A 19,848-nucleotide genomic window follows, 5' to 3' on the forward strand; every position below is an offset into this window, starting at 1 on the left:
TTGTTCTTTCCTTAAGATTGTTGTATCCGGATAAAGAAAACAATTAAAGAGATAAGGACAAAATAAAAGGTAATAACCAAGGCGCGGATTAGGCTGTCCTTAAGGAAATATTTTGCCCCTTCCAATGGTGCAGAAAGGCAACAGTGACGTCTTCCTCACAGGATTCAATGGTTAACAGCTGCTTGACTTTGCACTAGAACAGACTACCTTCTAGAACAACAATATAACTCTCTCTAGCGGCTGACAGGAAGAAGAGAAAAAGAAGAATAGGGATGAGGTTCTTTTTCTCTGATTCGTGTGGGGTGAGGTGAAGGGCTGTCTGGTATTCATGAGTTATGTTTCTCTGCGTCTGGAAAGGATGCCTCTCTATGGACGCACATCAGTGTTTATATAGAGGAAGGCAGTTGGTTACTAGATGGGAAAAGGACTCCTCAAAATCGGTTTCACAAACTGATAAGGTAGCAGAAACCAACTTGAAATAGGACACCCACCGAAACTTGCTGCAAAAGCAAAACAAGTTTAGGCTTTTAGTTAGCCACTACCCACAAAGCCCGAACCCAACCCAACACAACGCGGGCGCGTGTGGCTTTGGGTGAGTCCTCCCTCCTAACACAAAAGCATTATACCCTAAGGGCACGCCCTTATGGTAGAGGAATTCCTCATATACCTCACTTGCTAATGGTGGTTAACCAATGTGGGACTAAACACAATGCACTAAAGTGGAGAGAACACACATAGTTCATCTCTTCCACTTTGCACACACTCACAAGTATTTCGAAATACTCTTAGAGATTCCAATATTATTCACCATTTTATTTGATGCTGAAAGAAGAATTGTCTCTTTTCTTTTCTTTAAAAAATATAGTTAAATTTTGATTAGGAAATTTTAGTATAAAATATAGTCTAATCTTCAAGAGTGAAGTGACTACAGATGGAAACAGTTCATGGTGGTGTTTGGTAACTCTGGTAACAAACTTGAGATAACTACTGTCATATCTATGAAGCTTGAGATAACTTGAGATAATTAACTACTGACACACATGTAACCTAAGAAGCTTCACAAATTGTTTGCAGGTGTTGAAAGAAAGCTTTAAAATATATTGGCTGATGCTCATAATTAATCAATCTTTTGAAGTTTCATATATATCTCCGTCACAAGTGTTCTTTCTCTGCCTCCATCATGTCTTGGAACGATGGAAGAATATATGAGAGAATACATTTTACATCCCTAGTGTATGTAGGCAAATCATTCTCAGAGAGGAAGTAAAAGGGTTCCACTTTCTCATTTAGCTGTCCAACTTAACATGTTGGCCAATACACTAAGTGAGTTTCAGCATCAGCCTTCAGTCCATTAGTTTCCATCAATTGATAAGCTGTGAGAGTAAAAATAAGGTTGTTGATATACAGGTTGACCAGTAACGCACTATACAAAGCTCTTTCGAGACCAAAACCTGGGCTATGCAAAGGTCTTTAGGGAAATGCCACGAGGTCACTTACAGTACACGTAATCATCACTACACCAGTTTTGAAAAAAAAAGACAAAGCTACCGACACTTTTGTTTTGTCTTTTTGTGAGCACGCCCACCACGTGTCGTTGAACTCCACCTAAGCGTCGGATCACATTATCACAACCCATAGAAAAAAAAACCACATTATCCCAAAAAAATAACCTGTTTCGATCTCTCTCACCAAAATAAGAAAAAACCACTCTCAAAACCACTCTCAAAATCTTCATAATATTTGATCGATCCTCAAATCGCTATCTTCAGCAAATCTACAATCTCTTAAGGTAATTTCAATTATTTCTTTATCAAATCTACAATCTCTTTATCAGATCTAAGCGATTTCGTTTAGATTTTAACGTTTTTTAAAGATTAATTCATATAATCTTTAAACATGTAATCAGATTCGAAATTAGTTAAACAGAGTAGTATTGTAATCAGGTTCGAAATTAGTGATTCATTGATTTGTCAGCTGGTTTTGCGTTTGGTAATGAAACCTAATATTTATTGATGCATTGATGCATAATTAAAAGTTTAGAAATTAAAAATTACCAAATTCAACATTGTGATGATATTGCTGAGTATTATTTGTTTCAGTTTTCATGCCATACTCAGTTTTCACTTTTAAAACTTCAGCTTCGTATAATAGGAAATATAAATTCTCCTCGTGTAACCTGTTTTTCTTCATTACTGTAGAGGTTGTGTGCAGTGAACATTGGAGACAGTGGTTTTATCGTGATAAGGAAGGAAAAAAAGATTTATCGTTCCCCTATACAACAACGTCATTTTAACTGCCCTTATCAATTAGGAAATAGCCCCGGATGTGATCGGCCACATTCAGCTCAGGTATTTAATTGGTTCACTTTCTAGCATAATTATCAAGTATACATAATTATCAATTATACTGCATCTTGTGGATGAAGATATGCCTGATATATAGCTAAACTAAGCAAGGATGTCATTTTATGTCTTGTGTGTGTGTGTGTGTGTGTGTGTATACATTGTAGATAGTGGAAAAATACAAAGTGTGACCCAGTAAAGTTACAGCAATGGGATTTTATGTCTTGGAAGAATAGGCGCAAAAAATGAGTGTTACAGCCTACATAAAAATGGTCACTAAAATTCCAAACAAAAATCAAATACTCATACATTGCAACTGGCTGATATTTCATGTAGTTACTGGTATCAGCTCAATTGAGAATGCATGGTCATGCTAGTGAAGTTAGGATCCAAGAGTATATATATATGATCTGCTAAGAGAATGAGTCACTCGCGTTCATATGTCATCTCATCACAACTCACAACCAATCTGATCTTAGCAACAAATTGCTAAGAACATCCAAATGGAATCTAAACTGATTGTCATTGACAATCTACCGCTCTCGTATGGGTTAAAGTCCCAGGCCTCCGTCTTGAATATTGGGAGGTCGTCATACTAATTGGCAGTGGGATTACAGGATGAACATTGGGCTGTCCTATAAGAGTTGTGTCAATACCAATGTACCAATGCCTAAAAGAAAGTTTCACTAGAGTAGATTTCACAAAATAGACAGTACTTTCATGTTTTGAGTTTATGATTTTCAATTGGCAGTAGCATCTCATTCTCAATTTGACACAATCCTATATGGTTCTTATAGTTCTGTTCTGCTCTGCTCATTGTCCATCAGCTTCAAAAATCTTTTGTTCCAGTACCCCTATTATTTCAAATTACAATCCATGGAGCACCATTTCCTCATTTGTGACAGCTAGGAGAACTTTCAGTAATTACTATTTCTGTAGCTTGGTCTTCTTTCCTAATGAAGAGGCCATTAGATATCTTTGCTGGAAAACGAATGAAAATTGATCGGGTTAATGGTCGAACAATAATATTTCTCAACGCTCCCCACCCCTGCATTCTCTCCAACAAACAAGTGTTCTTGAAACGAAAATGAAAATTTTGAATTGGGCCTCTTCATTAGGTTGCATGGACAGAAATAAACAAGTTGCTAATATTGGTGCCGAGTGTAATATAATAACCTTAGCAAGATACCTCTGCACCATTTTCCCAACAATAACCTTTATGGTTTTTAACTTCTTGGTGTTTCTTATATTTGCAATTTTGCATCATGGGGGAGGGATGAGATATGATACAAATACATACGCTATGTTATTGTCTAGTATTTAGGCTGGGTCGTACAGCCATGTGTCCCTCTTTAGTTTAATGTGTTGACTCAGTTGTAGATCTCATTGTGAAAAGACCTATTGCTGCGTGGTTAGAGTAGTTAGTATGTCTCGGTGTATGGGTTCAAGTACTAATTAAGATAGCGGGAGTGCCCACTATGCTTGTTCAGTTAATAGAAGTTCATTCTGGTTGTAGAGAACTAAGTTTCTCTGTTATGTCAGACTATGCATGCATTTTGAAGATCTTTGATTAATAAATGTATTGTGTTGTTCTCCATTCTCATCTTTCTATTCCAACAATTTTGTGGTTTCATTTTCTTACTTTCCATATTAGTTGGCTTTATACAAAGTTGGAGTTCCTTGGCTTGCATGGACTTATAAATTCCTTGAGTTGATATGTTTTGATCAGCATCAAACTATCATCTAGCTTTCCATTTTTATGTACGTAGTCACAAATATTATCAGTTACTCATTCAATTTTCTATTAACTTATGTAAACTATTCAGCAAATTGAGTGATGACGTTGTTTTCAAAATATGTAGCAACACAATACGGAGCTTGTAGTGGATATGGTGAGGCAGCAATTTAAGAGACGGATCCAGAGAAGATCTAGAAATTGAAGGATGAGTAAGTCCCAGTTACTTTGTTACGAGTCACATTGTTTTATTTTGCATCTATACTGGTTCCTGATACCTGCGCACTGAAAATACCCGACGTGCAGCTTTTAATGATTAACGCAGAAATTAAAAAGTGTGTTATGTTCTTCTATCCTCCTAGCCTTCTCTCTTTGGATAGCAGCTTTCTGCTGGTCATCATATCCTTCAAATAAATGTTCAACATCTCCCCATGTGGTCTCTGAAGTTTCTGTTTCACCTTCTGCAGGTCTCAAAAAAGGTCCAATTTGCTTGTTCTGCCTTGACAGGTATTGATAGATAGGGAAGAAGGAGCACTCTAGAGTATATATACTTGCTTAGAATGACTAGTTATCGCCAAGTCTATATACTGCTTCTAGTTTAGCTTGTTTTTTTTTAAGCTGAATATAATAGCATACAGTTTTTATGGTACGGAAGGTTTTGTTTCGATAAACAGAGAAGGATGTAGAACTTACTGGTTATATAGAAGTGTAGAGAAGATGAGTAAGCACCTTGTTTTCACTTTTGGAGCTGAGAGAGAGAGGAGAGTGATGATTACCCTTGTTACTAGAATGGTATTTGGGCTGGGCCTTTATAATCGCTTTTTATTTGGGCTTGGGCCTTTAATCCAATTAAGGTTTCTGCCTTACCCAGTCGACCACAATAATGTTGGGCGGAGTAAGTCGGCAATGGTCAGTCCAAAATCCAAATAGACAGATTACCTCTCTATTTATGTCTTTTGTTTTCTTTAAGATTGTCACTCTCTAAGTTCGCTCATGGCTGAAAAAGCAAAATACCGACTTTCGTCGGGTTGTAATAATCTTGTTCCAAGCTCAGTGCAACTGTGCTTTAATAGAGTCCAGCCGGAACTGTAATGCTGCTCATATGGGTTCCACTCCAATTGACTTCATTTATGTAATGCTGGTTTCTTTCTCAACAAAAAACCATACTTTCTAAGCTCAATTCTACTAACAAATACCTCACATTTGGTACTAAACAGTGCACAGTTGTGGGAACTTAGTTTTTTTTTCAAGAAATTAGAGTTTGGACAGTGAGATTTTTTAGTTTTAAGACTTGGGGTTTGATAAAGTTTGGATATTTATCTGAGAAAGTGTTTATGTATATGGTGTGAGTGGGAAGAGAAGGGGAGGGAGGGGGAAATGGATAGTGAAGAAGGGCGTCGGCTTTTATTGGCTTGTGTTGTTTCGGGGACGCTTTTCGCTGTTTTGAGTTCACTTTCCTTCTTTATACTTTGGTCTGTAAATTGGAGGCCATGGAGAATTTACAGCTACTTGTTTTGGCTAGTTCATTTTGTATTACTGAATTTGAGCGCAATTGAAGTTGTTGAATGGGAAATGTAGTATATGTATATGTATAGTAGTAAGGTTCCACCAGGCCTAGACAAAAATAGGCATATCTTATCAGAGGTCAAAGGATGCTTGTGCCTCATAAGTGTCTCTTTTCTTTAAAGAGTTCTGTTTTTAAAGAAACATCTTATTATCTGTTTCAGGTTCTACTGAGTTTCCATTAATGAATACACAACAAGAGGCGGGAAGTCGAGGACGCAGAATTCCATCAAGATCTGATGTATCTTGAAAGCAATTGGTACTAGAAGAATACACTATTTTCTGTTTTGTTTCTATGGATGGATATCCTGAACTTTTTAGGAACTTAGTACCATTTATCAACTAAATGTTTTGGTTGAGTTTTCTATTTTGAGTTTTGGTTGAGTTTCTATGGATGGAATATCCTCAACTTGAATATGTTATGAGAATCAGTGGTAGTGTTAGTGGGTTGTAAAAGTACTAAAAGAAGCTGCGATGGTTTGTTAGTAGGAGCTGAGTAACTTCTTGATGGGAACCTTTATATTAACTGTTGCTATTAGGCTGAGACGCTGAGTAGGCTATAAAATTGTTTCTATTAGCCATTTGATGATGGATGAGGACTGGGCTTTGTCTATTACTGCACACTTCAAAAGGCACAAGTATCTGTTTATTACTGATGATATTAATGCTACAGAACTGTAGGGGCATTTTTTGGCCCTGATTTAGCCTTTTTTAAAAAATAAATAAAAAAAAAGACACTTGTCAAGTGTTGTAGAAAAAAAAAGATTGCAGAAAAAAACGGGTCACCTTACGACACCCAAAAGTGTCTTTTTTTTTGAAAACGACACCCAAAAGTGTCTTTTTTCAACAGATATGGTGTAGTGCATGCCGTCCAATTAATTTGACGACACTATCAATTGAAACCAATTGATTGTATTCTTTTAATAAATAAAAAAAACAAGTTGTACTTTTTGAAACAATAAACAAGTTTCTTGTATTATTTGGTCATTATCTCTTCTGTATATACTAAATAAGCATGGAGTGAGAATGCCAAGCTTTTCAGATCATAATTTCAAGATGGTGAATGTTATGCTATCAAGGTTTAAATCTTATTCCTTGCCAATCTTATTAGTGGGATTCATCACATGAACAGGGTCGATAATGTCCCAGAATCCGTTTGCATCAGCTGTCACTCTGTCAGTCTAATTACCCAGAGGTTGTTGTGGGCAGAAAACACGGAAACATACATCCACGTAGATACTCAGTAGTTATAAGACAATCAGAACTCACAGAATAACAACCAGAAGGAAGAACTGTACTTCCATTTCGAAATAAAACATGTGAGTCCATAAGACCATAACTGAAGCCAAAGCTAAATTGTTAAGTAACACAAGACAATCTACTTTGGCACTGCAAAAGAAAACTCCAACATCGATCAAGGTCGACATGAAATCTCTGCTGCTCCAGCTTTCCGGATGCTAGATCAATGACGCCCTGACAATTATAGACAAAGTAAGGTACAATTTCGATGTGCTTGACAAGTGAATGCTCAGCCAATTGTAATAATCTGTACGTACTAGGAAATAAACAATAATGCAACGAGTTGTGGGCAAGATTGGGCATCGACATCTCTGGCTCATCATTGCCAAGTATATATAAGCTTGAGCTTCTAATGAAAGAGGATATGGATTTCTATATCTGCTGGACAAAAACTATCCACTTTTCAGACCCTTCCGAGGCAGCCAGGCAGGTATCATAGATTTTCTTGATTAGTAATGGCGTGTATGATAATTACTGAAAGACATGTTACATTTGTTTCAATCTCATTACTAATTATGTGCAATCAATCTCAAAATATGTTGACCAACTAAAATAAATTTACGGGCTAAGAGGGGGATGGAAATAAAAGGACATTACAATTTGGTCCCCTTGGTTCATCATTGGTAGGGAATATTGCCTTTCTGGAAGCAGCAGCTGCTAGGATTGAGCTCAAGAGTATAAAAAGATAGAAGACACAAAACAACCAGAAAGATTGGTTGAAGAAACCCTGTCGAAAATCTGTCACATGTGAAGGAATCTTCATGGTGAAATATTTGATATTTGTAATGGCAAAATCTAATTAAGCACTCGTCAGTTCTCACCACTCAAAGTTCCTCGACAACTATTAATAGCAGAATAGCTAGGACTTAGTCAGACTTTGGAGGGTACGCAAGACTTCAAGCATACCCTTCTGAGGCGCAAGAGTTTAAAACGTGTACAGATTTCAGGAGACTTGTCCGCCACGCTTGACTTTAGAGAGACTTAAATTGCTTTGGTTTCATTACAACAACCTGTTTCAAACATTCAAGTGGAAACTAGCAAAAGAAAATAAAAGTCATTGATTTGAATCGGTCTAGGTTCTTGCAATGACTTTGCAAAACTCATGTTTAAGGGTAGCATATGTATAAGAGCATCTTCAACGCAATTACTTGATTTGGAGTGCAAAGTGATGTCATCCACTTAAAAAATGATGCTAGTTGAAGTATGAAAATTTTTCTGCACCAATGCACCACACTCCAAATTATTGTTTTATAATGAAATCTATCCTGTAAAGGGGCGTTTTGGTATTTCCTTTACATACAAAGGGAAGGGGAGAAATGATTAGATTATAGTTGAGACCGAGTTCGTCGAGGAGCGAACTGCCTACATATCTTCTCTGGATTCTGGGGGGAGAGAAGAATTAGGTCTGGCGTAGTTCATATGGGAAGTATTTATAGGTGATGAAAGTGAATCCTCACCCAACACGTGTGTAAAGGACAACACAAATGTAGGGTCAGGATTGAGGAGGCGTGTGAGAATTGTGTTTATAGGTCTGCTGTAATGATGGGGATTAGTAGCCTGACTTAGTAGCTTGCGGCAGTGGTCAGTAGCTGGCGGCAGTGATTTGCGTACGTGTAGATTCCTTCATGATTACTTCTAGAAGATAAGATGATTCACGCTGTAGATTGGTCTGTATGATGATGCGAACTATTTGGGACCGATCTCGTAGCGTGGAGATGCGATCTGGTGACATAGGTCGGCGAGGTGTATCAGAAATCGGTGTGGTATTTCCACCATGCTGAGCACGTGCCTGATATTCCTGAAGGAGAATATCACTCCCTTACATATCTTATAGACATAATTCACTTACGGTAAAATGTTACGACTCCTTTTTCCTTTCTACCACCCCATATCTGGTCTATATACCTTACCACTCTCTACCTTACATCTTTCTACAAAAAAAAAAAAAAAAACCTTAGTTCCACCCATTTATGATAATCCCAATTTTAGCACAATGATTTTTGGTGTAAATTCATCTCTTCATGAAATTGAGATGGATGAGTCAAATCAAGATCAAACACTACTTGCTCATTTCATTCAAACAAATCACACGATAATTGGGAATTTGAGGTTAATGAAAACGATGAAGGAAGGTTCCAACGGTTCCTTGGTCGGCATCGCAAAATTCGTTGTAGGCAGACTCATATAGTTTTTCAGGCTGCTTTGATAGATCATTTGTGGGAATTGTGTGGGCAAAATTAATTCAGCAATGGTTAATATGTGCTGCTCTATGTCACTTTCTTATTTTGGTGCAAGTTTGTTTCACTTATTATTTTGTTGTAAGTTATTTTGAACTGAATGTGAAATGGTTTTTTCAACTGAATGTGAAGTATTGCTTTGTTCAGGCTTTTTCTTTAACGGACATGCTTGAAGGCAGCTTATATATAGTGTCTTGAACAACCTGTTCCTGGGAAGCTTATATACGACAATGTATAAGCTGTGCACGACACTATATAACAGAGAAAGTTTATATACGACAATGTATAAGCTGTGCATAACAATGTATAAGCTGTGCACGACACTGTATAAGTCCGTCCACAACTGAAGCACACACTTGCAGAGAGAATCATATGTTTTTAACATATCAACACACCATCCTTGAATTAGAAATTATTCATAGTGATAGAAAAGTAATTAAATTTGGTTGTTTGCACATGTGGCAAGTTGGGGTAGCTTGGGCAGCTAGTATGGAGTGGCACTTGATAGAGCAAATCAAGCTCTATATTTAAGCTCCAAAATAGAGTATGGTGAGTTGTCAACTTGATATAGAGTATGGGTTGGTGTGGAAAATTTGAGCTGCCCACTCTACACGTAGGACAATAGAGTAGCATTGAAGATGCTCTAAGTGTCGGGTATCAATCCCTTGGAGCGTATCTCCCTCAAGAGTTCGACAGCCTCATCGATCCTCCCAGCCTTGCAAGCACTTGATAAAAAAAAAAAAAAACTCTCTTTAATTACCTCTTGAACTAGTCCTTGAAAACAATATGCGTCCATCCCATCGACACATTGAATGTGAATTTATTAGGATATCCGTTCATCAACACTTTGCGTGTAGCTGCATTAGGATAAATATCTGTTCATCAACTGTTTAAATAAAGTTGTATTGGGTACACTGCCTCTTTCAATCATCAAACCCTATATTCCCTGCTCTAGATCAATCATCCTTTCTTTGCAAAAAACACATAAATTAAAGCAACACACAACTAAATGATCTATCAATTTTTCAAAAAGTTTCCATTAGCTTGAAATGCATTAGGCATGAAGCAAACTAGTGTAGAAAATGAATTTTCGAGCCAGCCTCAACAAAAAATCATTTTATTTGATATTCAAAAATAAATCATACAAATGATTAGAGGTCTAGCATGCAACAAATTGTGCTGCAAACCCTTTCTAAATAACAGAACCAATTCACCCTTGGAACCAGCTGTCATCACATTGTTGTCCAATACTTTATGCACTCTCCTAAGCAACACTCAACTGCTTCCGACGCCAAAAATCCAAATGTATCAAAGACAAATGGGATAAAACAATGTTGGTTGGCCAATTCAACTTGTGTTTCTCCACTTTCGATGTAGCTACATTATTGGCTACTTGTCCTACCTGAAAAACACCATATATTACCAAATCCTACCATTGGCGACACTAATGTGATGTCAATAAAAGCATGTTTTCCTTCAAAACAATTATAAATTAAAGCATCTACTAGTCGAAGCGTCGATCTACCTTCTCTAGGGTCTGTAAGAAAGTTGACAAGAGCCTCCTTTTTCACTTATATAACTGCCCGCCAAGCGCATCGTACAAAGTATCTCACACATTATCATGCATGTATTTGAATTGAACCTAAGGAAGTACTTGCACTGTGCATACTGCATGGTACCCAAAGGCGTCAAGACAACTCTTCATACACATGAGAACAGTCACCATTTGTGTACAAAGAGATCATAAGGCGGTAACGGAGGATGGCACGATACTCACCTAGTGATATGAGTTGTTCAAGACCATCCATAGGAATAGCAAGGAGAAAGCCTTTGGCATGCTCAGACTTCAAGCAGTCAACAATAGTTTTTTGACGAGTTGACAACTCACATTCCCTTTCAAAACCTGCGGTAACCTTGCCATAGTAAGCTTCTGCCAACACATATTGTGGTTTAGATGGGCGCATCAACGTTTGAGGCTAGAGTTGTGACGCCCAAAAATATATTTCCAATTATTAGCCGGCCGGTCTAACTACCAAGAATATATCTCGAGACTACATGAAAAAGTATATAAAGTCTGGGACACACCAGGTCTAACCATAAAGTTAAAGATGTTTAAAAACACAAACAAATCCAAAAATACTTCCCTTAACTTAACTGTCAAACATACCCAAATCTTGCTGAATAAATAACTTATTACAACTTGATTGAAAATAAATAACTTGACACTGAATTTCTCTTAAAGCAGACACTACAAGAAAACAGGTTTTACGCCAAGGTCCAAAACCGTGGGAAAAGGTCTTTTCCTACAGTTTTGGACCGTCGCAGGACCGTGGGCTTTTTGTGCGTCGGGAATGATCTACCCACAGTCATGACCGTGAGAAAAGGTCAGTTTTTCCTACGGTTTTGGACCGTGGGAAAAAGTTACTTTTGCCTACGATTTGGGTCCGTGGGAAATGATGTTTTTGGGACGGTTTTAGACCATGGTAAAGTTCTTTTTTTAAAAAAAAAAAATATTGATATTTTAATTCTTGGGTCAGTTCACCCACAATCAGCCAAGACGTACCAACCACCTAACAAAACTCCCATAACCATCCTATACCTCAAAATCACCATTTCCATTCATCCTAAAAGATAGAATTCCATTGATTAAATCATACAATCAAAACCTAACTAATGCTAAAAATATTTAGGACTAAACCGTATTTTTGTTCTCATTATTCATGAAATGAAAGATAAATAATGTAAACAAGAAAGAATTCTTCGAAGAACAGGTAGACAGCCCTTGGGCAAAAGTGCTTTCTTCGTTCTTCCGCCATCGTAAACTCATGTGAACTTCTCCAAGTGCTACAATGTCGATCCTGAAATCTGTTATAGTTTAACACTAAAGTATAAGAACTTAATTAATACGCCAAATACAAACACGTAGATGTCTTGACTATGCCAAATCATCATAATATCCAAGATACCAAGAAAATAACGTGAACTAATATGGGAACGTTATTAAAATCGATAAGAATAACTTTAGTTACAAGACATGAATAAAAATCTAATGTAACTAATATCCAACCCAACTCAGTAGGTATTTGAAGCATTAATAAAAATAAACTGAAATAGAAAATTGGGCTTAATATACATGGCTAGCAGCATCTAGTGCATGGCTGCTACATAGCTATGTATGACTGAACAAGTTCAAATGTAAGACTGAACACTTTGATGCTCTTTCACTCTCTCAGCTGTTTGCCATCTCACTCTGGTTACTTAGCAATTACCACACCTTGACTACATAGCTTTTAGTACAAGGTGCAAAACCTAGCAGCAAGGCATGATTCCAAAAGCAACTTTACACTAATAAACCTTATTGAGAACCCTCACCCAGTGAAACATAAGCACTAACTGCTGATGAATCTCTTAATAGATAGAGAGCTGGCTATGAAAGAGCAGCTACTGCACTACTTTGGGACCTTGACCATGGAATGCTAGATGCACTCTGGATATTAAAGCTCTTCATACTCTCAGATAATTGTTCTTAAACAAAAGAGCTTTTCTAATTTTTTGGCTGCACCAAAAAACTATAAGGCAAAAAACCTACTTCCACCATTATTTATCAAGATTCCAATAATGCGTGTGTGCCCTAGTTACTAACCCTACAACAGTACTTGATGCAAGATTCATTGGATCAAAATTTTATGGCAATATAACCCACATCAAAATTCTATGGCGGAGGAGAAACTTACACAGATGATGTTCCTTGGACATTGATAACTCAAGACCCGACACTGCAGAGAAAACTGTATAGAGTAGAGGAGTTCAGTTGGTTAGAAACTTAAGGAAACCAGACATTCAAAAGCTTTTGCATCCATGAGAATAATAACATACCAGAGATTGTAAGGGTGAGCACTCCATCACCAATCACCATACATGTCCCAAGCAAAACCAAAATTAGCAATGCAGTTTGTAAGCTCTTGTGTTTCTCAGCAAGTGTACTCTTGAAGACGTATAGAGGGGAGATACTCAAGTCACCATACACTACACCAAGGCTCTGATAAGCTATAAGCAAAGTCGTCTTCCAGGATTCCTTTTGGAAATACAAAATTGATTCTAAAACTCAAAATAAAATATACTTTTAGTACTAGTTGTTCTACATTTCTGGCTAAGGCAACGTTTAAAATTTTATAAATTAAATTTAGACAAAGTTCTAAAGAGAAACCTTTGAAGAATTCCAACACTTGCTGGGATTAAGACTCATGGTGCAACTAGCAATTAATCTTCAGAAAGACTCCAGTGTAACTAGCCACAACTATCAACAAATCTATTTCAAATTTTCAATCATTCATGAAAATATGAAATAATCAAAACAAAAGAATTCTAAAACAGACACAAAAAGTATCACACCCATAACCAAATAATGTGGGTTCACACTTCATACAAACCAACTATGCTTTAGAAAAAGATGGGTATTCTATATTTTTTAAAGGTAACTTGACAAAAAAATTGCACTAAAACCTTATCAAAACTTCCCAAAACTAGCTAGCTAGATAGGGATCCAATACTTCTTACCTCACAAGTTAATCGATATAGACTCGTAAGATTGCTCCTCTATGGTTGGGGCTGGGGTTTGATCTGTAGCATAATAAAAGCCTGTAGCACCATTACACGTTAAACAAGTTTCCACAAGAAGTTTAGGCAGAACTCGAAGTAAAAGCAGTAGAAATATTGAACAGATAAACCTATGCTCACTCTTCACATATTCATCAGTTACTAGTTACTACCATCACCACAATCATTCAAAACATACACATTCAACCATATAAATATTGCACCACGAAGCGAAGGCAACACAAAAGCAGTCCAAGCAAGCAACTAAGAACAGCTATGGCGCCGCTCCCCACCATAAGCAAAATAAGCATTTGAGCCTGAAATCACAATCACTAGGCGGCGAACAGCTATCATACTTCTGCTATAAATAATAACAAGTCAGGTAGTCTCCTCACTTCCAAACAACCGGTTATGTTGCACACTCATTTACCTGCACGACAAACTTGATCCCACACCATACAGGCAAGTGCGCATCAACACAGAAAAGGAAGCAAGTAGATGCTAGCGGTGATGAACAGTCTAACCATATAAGTTATTCTATTTCAGTATTGTGTAGCTCTACTATAATAGAGAAAGTTCTGCTACGCACCTCTCGCCAAGACTAGTTTAGTTGCCTTTCAATCAAAGGCCATATTCTTTGCATTCCTACTCTTGATTCAATTCCTTCGACACCTTCCACCAAAGATTGGCTTCACGCCCCTATCCCAACAATATTCCAACAAGCCCATCTAAGAGCTTCACCAACTCGGCTATCCAGAATTCAGCACAAAGCAAAGACCGGGGAAGTTAATTAGTAGGGAAGTGTTCGGGGCCCTCGCTCGGGGGAAAATTGACTAAGAGATGCATTCTTGGCTCATCAATCAATCACTACTATTAAAAAAAAATCCATGATACCATAAAGAAAAGTTACACAAATGAAGGTCTTGCTTTGGATAAGGAGAATAAGTCTTTGGGTACAAGTACCGGTGCCATAAAGAAATGTCACGAAAGTCAAGAGCCATCATGCCCCGAACCAAAGAACCTCTATCTTCTTATCTTTGCTTGCAACTCCGAGGTTTCTGATTGACTTCAATTCACTTTTTCCAGGAATAGCTAATCCCATGGAACCAAACCCTCCTGAACTGCATAAAAGGAAATTATTTATGAACCAATTCCAGATAAAGATAAAGTTTTAGTTTCTATTTGAAATCCAATAAATGTTTTCAAATCAGATTTCGCTTTCCAAACCCTAAATACTCAAGAAATTAGGCTTATAAGAACTGGGGTTCTCGAAAAACCAAAGCTTCAACATTAATTCAATTAAATATGACAAGTGAAACCCCAATTAGCAAAAATATCAAAAAGATGGTATTTGTAGAATTGCCTTACAGAAGAACACAAAAGATATAATTTTTTACCTTTGTATATCGAAATAAAAAGAGGCGCGTCCGTCCTCCACCCATAAATCCCAATGATTTAATAATAACTCTGATTCATCCAGTCACAAAGTGGGAGTGGCAGATCTTCTCGTTAGTTTGAAGTGTTGAATACGAGCAGTTTCAAGCTATGTCTTTCTAAATTTTTCTTGTGTTTCAGATAATATATGATAAGGTGGACCTTTACCTACGACTCTTGACAGCATAACAAGATCTAAAGCCGTTCACACATGTATCCCACAGTTGAAACCATAGCAACAGCCACGGCTAAAAGTGTTGCTTAATAGTGGCTATGAGTTCCAAAATAGTGCTACGGACCTTTGAGCAGTAGCGACGACCAACATCTGTTGGTTATTTAGCTAGGGTAATTAGCCGTGGGTAAAAATACCGGGCTTCTGTGGCAAAAAGCCCATTTTCTTGTAGTGAGAAAAGTAATGTTTAAAACAAAAACAATTAAACTAAGACTTGACTGGTCGCCAGATCATGCCAAGACTCTAAGAACACGCTCCACGTGCTATATCGTGCTCACCTATAAAAAAATGAAAAATAGGGGGCGTAAATCAACGCGCCCAACAGGTACACTACAAACTGCACTACAATCCTAACTAAAGAATTATTAGTTACACTTATATATGTGTTATTATAACATGTGATAACATGAAGCTAGTAAACAAAATTTAATATATGCCAAGACTCTAACAACAGGAAGCCAGTAAACAAAACAAAATGAATACTAAATCTACTCGTAACAAGAACACATGATTTTAATGATCAATTATAAGATTTTCTCTTTTACTTGATATGGTTTTGGGAAAATTATGCACTGCCCTTAGCTGTCCTCATGAAAGGTCGTGTCTAGAGCACGCCAAATCATACTATCAACTGGTTGAGTATGCAAACTATTTCCCATTAACCAATTATTCTTATTAGTTTTACATTACTCAACATTGCCAACATACGACAAACATACTACGAAAAATACAAGTTCAATTATACTAATATTTCAATACGTACTATTTAACGAAATTTCATATTAGGTGACTCACACATATTGAAATAGTATACTCAAATTAAAAGGGTAACAATTATACTTGTCTAAACATAGGAAAAATCATGTACCCAACTCTTGTCTTTATATCTAGATCAATTACTATTAATGCAAAATCAACATAATAAAGTTCAATAAATAACCTGCATGACATGAATATAGGATGAGTAAGTACATAAAATGAAACCTAACCAAACATCATCAGTAGACATGAAAGTACGTATAAACAATAAGGACAAACTCTTGCATGTGACTTAAAGTACTGAACAAGGACTAACTTACCATTCCTTTTATTTAGGGTCAACAAGAATGAATGTTACTAAACTCACGTGATTATCTATCTAATTAAGGATATAACCATGGACATAATTAAGTACAGAAATAGAAAGAGGTACAAAAGCATGCAATGACCTGACTCTAATTAAAAAAGAAATTTAACATAGTACGCATGCTGGTATTAGTAACATGAAAACATGGAGGTGTGGCAGACCAAGTACGACTTCATACAAGATTGATGAAACAGTAAACATATATGCCAACAAAAGATTGATATGTATATATGCAAATTACAGCCCAACTACACATACACATACGAAACCAACTCCAGTACACCACTGACTTGACTATACAACTAGCACAAGAAGTAGCTTAGGTACTTGCCTTTCTCCTTTGATGTTAGAATCCAACGCAACTTGTACAAATCAACACTAGTTTTCCTCCTAGGCAGCTCAAGCTTTTCTCCTTTATTATTTTTATTTTCTGTTATCTCGTCACATGTAGACTTGAGTTCCTGAGAGTATGTGATGAGCCACCACCCAACCACTATTCTCCCAAATTAACACCTCTTGCCATTCACTCATCTAACATCACCAAGCTATTCGTATCTCCCTTATTTCAAAGAGACCTCAATTTCGCACTTGAACCAATCGCCTCCGAAATACTTCATAATTTTTTCAATCGTCCTAGCTCTCAGTAAAGGGACTTTGCCCAATATACAAACGCAAGAGTCCACCATTTCAGTAATTGAGAAACCTGATATGTCCTATTCCCCATCATCTGAGCTTCATGAAGTACAACTACTACCAAACTCACACTCTCTTGGACAATTCAAACATGATGGGTTATTGCATAAGTTCCATAATGGGTTAGATAAATTTTTTCTTATCATTCTGCATATTACACTTTAGATGCATCATTTCATTCTGTTTGAGAGTATATGCTTTCATATGTTTTTCTATAAAGATCCCCAACTGTTAGGGGGACAACTACTACCTCACTCACACTCTCTTGGAGAATTCAAACATGAGTATTAGTATATAGTTAACAGAATATCATCCATCTTATGCATAGTCTTAGGGAATCTGATTTAAAATGACCCCACGTATAGTCTTGAATATCTGACTATAAAAGATTTATATTATATTTTCTTGATGCATTCCATAGGAGTGCATCCTTAAGGTAACCGGGCCCTCATCTTGGAGTGTGTGGTTGTAAGTGCTGGAACCTTAATCCACGTATATCTCACATATTTTTTGTAAAACATTTTTTACTTTTAGTTTGAGTAAAGGTGATCTTATGGAGCAAGTATACCAATTTCTTTTTCTTTATTTTACATTTCTTTTTCAAAATAGTTGTTTTTCCCCGTTCTCATAATAAAAGATTCTCTGTACAACAATAGTTATGTGATTTTCTACAAAGCAAAAATAGGGCAATAGATTCCACATAGACCAACCCTTAAAAGTACGTAATCTCCATTTTTCTAAGGGCGGTTTAAGGATCAGTGATAAGTGTAAATTGATGTTACTCTAACTCACACTTATGTCAAGTGCCTTACTCTTGATTCGTGTTGAAATTTAGTTCAAGTAAGGGAATCGTCTCATGCCTAAACATTAGAGCACTTGTTCACACCTTTGTTAAACTACTCAAGAGAGAACTTAAATGAAAGAAGGATTTTGTTGGAAGTTTTTACGTTACACTTGGATTCTTTTTACCTTAACTTACAAATTACGTAAACTTAACTTTTAAACAATTACAAGAAGAATTAAGATAGAAAGAGAAATGTGGAGAGTTAAATCCACTCATGTAGATTACTCCCATACTACTTACAACTTGTTTTGCATCTCTAATGTCTCATTTGATTTATAGACAAATCAAAGGCGAGTTTTGATTCGTGATCCTTAACATGATGAGCTCATCTCTGAGAACATCCTGTTAGCATGAGGAGTTGAACAAATACCTTATCTCTGAGAGTATTTTTCAACTCCTAGCTTAACCTTGCACCTGTTGTTCAAAGATGGAAATCTAATCTCACAAAAGAGTCACGAGCGCTACTAAAGTATTGAATTCTAGAACTAGGTCCCCAAATTTGGCCGGTTGCTACCATGTTGTGATAGGATATAAGATCAGGTTTGCCCTGAGCAAATGACGAGAACTAAGAGAGAGGCCCTCTTGTCTTATTTTTGTCGAAAGGAATTTCCCCTCCTTCACAACACTAGGTAAACTCTTAAAATTTTCATGAAGCTCAAATAGCCTCTTCTTACAAGATCCAGTCACACTGTGATGCATTTTACATTCAAGAACGTGACGATCAGAATGGTTCCATATGCTCTGATCATCTTCATGCATCAATTTAAAATATTTTTTACTGTTAGACAATATCACTTTTCTCTGATCCCAGTTGCAACTGCATATACACATTACTCATTGGTGTAAGGAGGGCAGACTTGACCAAGTATCTAATGAGCGGACATAATATTATAGTCTCATACCATAAGGAAGGGGGTAGGGTGGGGGCCGAGTTCTCTATGTTGGATAATGTGTCAAACTTTGGTATTGGAATGAAAATACCAAAGAAAAATAATTTGATCTGCTGATCCATATTTTTAATATTTCATAACGTCAAGATGTAAGATCTTACTGCTTTATAAACTTGCATACACGTACTTATGGTACTTAAATTTATGGTTTCCACACCTTAAGATACCATCTAAGTAACATGGACCTGATGGAAAAAAATTTAAGTCTAACACACGGGGACTTGTGCATACCATTTCAAATTAGGGTTAGTTTCTTCTATACCCAAAAAGACTACGAAAATATTTATTAACACAGATACAACTCCATGATACTACTTAAAATCCATCAAATAAAGTCACCCATGGAATATATACTCTTGAATAATGCAACTATAGAATGAAAAAAAAAAAAAAAACAATACCTCAAATGCCTAAACAACGAAGCAGCCACCGCCTTGGATTTAGGAAACTACCACCCACTCCACAAAGCAAGCGACAAATAAACATCAACCAACAAAACAAATCTCCCATTCCCATTCCAATCACCACGACTCGAAATAGAAACAAGTCTAGCAACAATCTCAATAAACTTGTTCATTTTCAAATCCCATAGTTGTTACACCACACTCATTTTCTCATCAACCACTCCATATCTCCCCCTCTTCTTCTTCTTCGAAATCACACTTTCCAAAACCTTCTTCTTCCCTAAACTTGTACCTAAAACCTCACTAGTAGTACCTTCCTCAAATTCCAAATGATCATTTTTGTTGTTATGAATCATAGAGATCGAGGACTACATTTTCTTCTGTTCGAAATGC

At 36.7% G+C, this 19,848-nt stretch overlaps 3 long non-coding RNA genes across 6 annotated transcripts; 1 reads left to right on the forward strand and 2 right to left on the reverse strand.

Moving 5' to 3' along the window:
* Positions 1 to 1,624: 1,624 nt before the first annotated feature.
* Positions 1,625 to 6,223, forward strand: LOC147509179 (uncharacterized). 2 transcript variants are annotated; one of them, XR_015218414.1, is made up of 6 exons: positions 1,628 to 1,789; positions 2,199 to 2,348; positions 3,997 to 4,103; positions 4,205 to 4,289; positions 4,545 to 4,584; positions 5,805 to 6,223. It is a non-coding gene; the product is annotated as an uncharacterized LOC147509179 (long non-coding RNA). The 2 variants fall into 2 exon arrangements; XR_015218413.1 differs by lacking the exon at positions 3,997 to 4,103 and having other exon boundaries at positions 1,625 to 1,789.
* A 690-nt stretch (positions 6,224 to 6,913) lies between these two features.
* Positions 6,914 to 7,762, reverse strand: LOC147509180 (uncharacterized). The gene is made up of 2 exons (XR_015218415.1): positions 7,537 to 7,762; positions 6,914 to 7,113 (listed from the first exon to the last, which is right to left on the reverse strand). It is a non-coding gene; the product is annotated as an uncharacterized LOC147509180 (long non-coding RNA).
* Positions 7,763 to 11,781: 4,019 nt separating this feature from the next.
* LOC147509181 (uncharacterized) lies at positions 11,782 to 14,342 on the reverse strand. Of its 3 annotated transcripts, XR_015216516.1 has the most exons (5): positions 13,734 to 14,340; positions 13,384 to 13,473; positions 13,053 to 13,274; positions 12,911 to 12,964; positions 11,782 to 12,041 (listed from the first exon to the last, which is right to left on the reverse strand). It is a non-coding gene; the product is annotated as an uncharacterized LOC147509181 (long non-coding RNA). The 3 variants fall into 3 exon arrangements; XR_015216515.1 differs by having other exon boundaries at positions 13,053 to 13,473; XR_015216514.1 differs by having other exon boundaries at positions 13,053 to 14,342.
* Between the last annotated feature and the right edge of the window lie 5,506 nt (positions 14,343 to 19,848).

The sequence above is a fragment of the Coptis chinensis genome, chromosome 3 (genome assembly GCF_015680905.1).
Source record: "Coptis chinensis isolate HL-2020 chromosome 3, ASM1568090v1, whole genome shotgun sequence".
In the NCBI taxonomy this organism is placed as follows: domain Eukaryota; kingdom Viridiplantae; phylum Streptophyta; class Magnoliopsida; order Ranunculales; family Ranunculaceae; genus Coptis; species Coptis chinensis.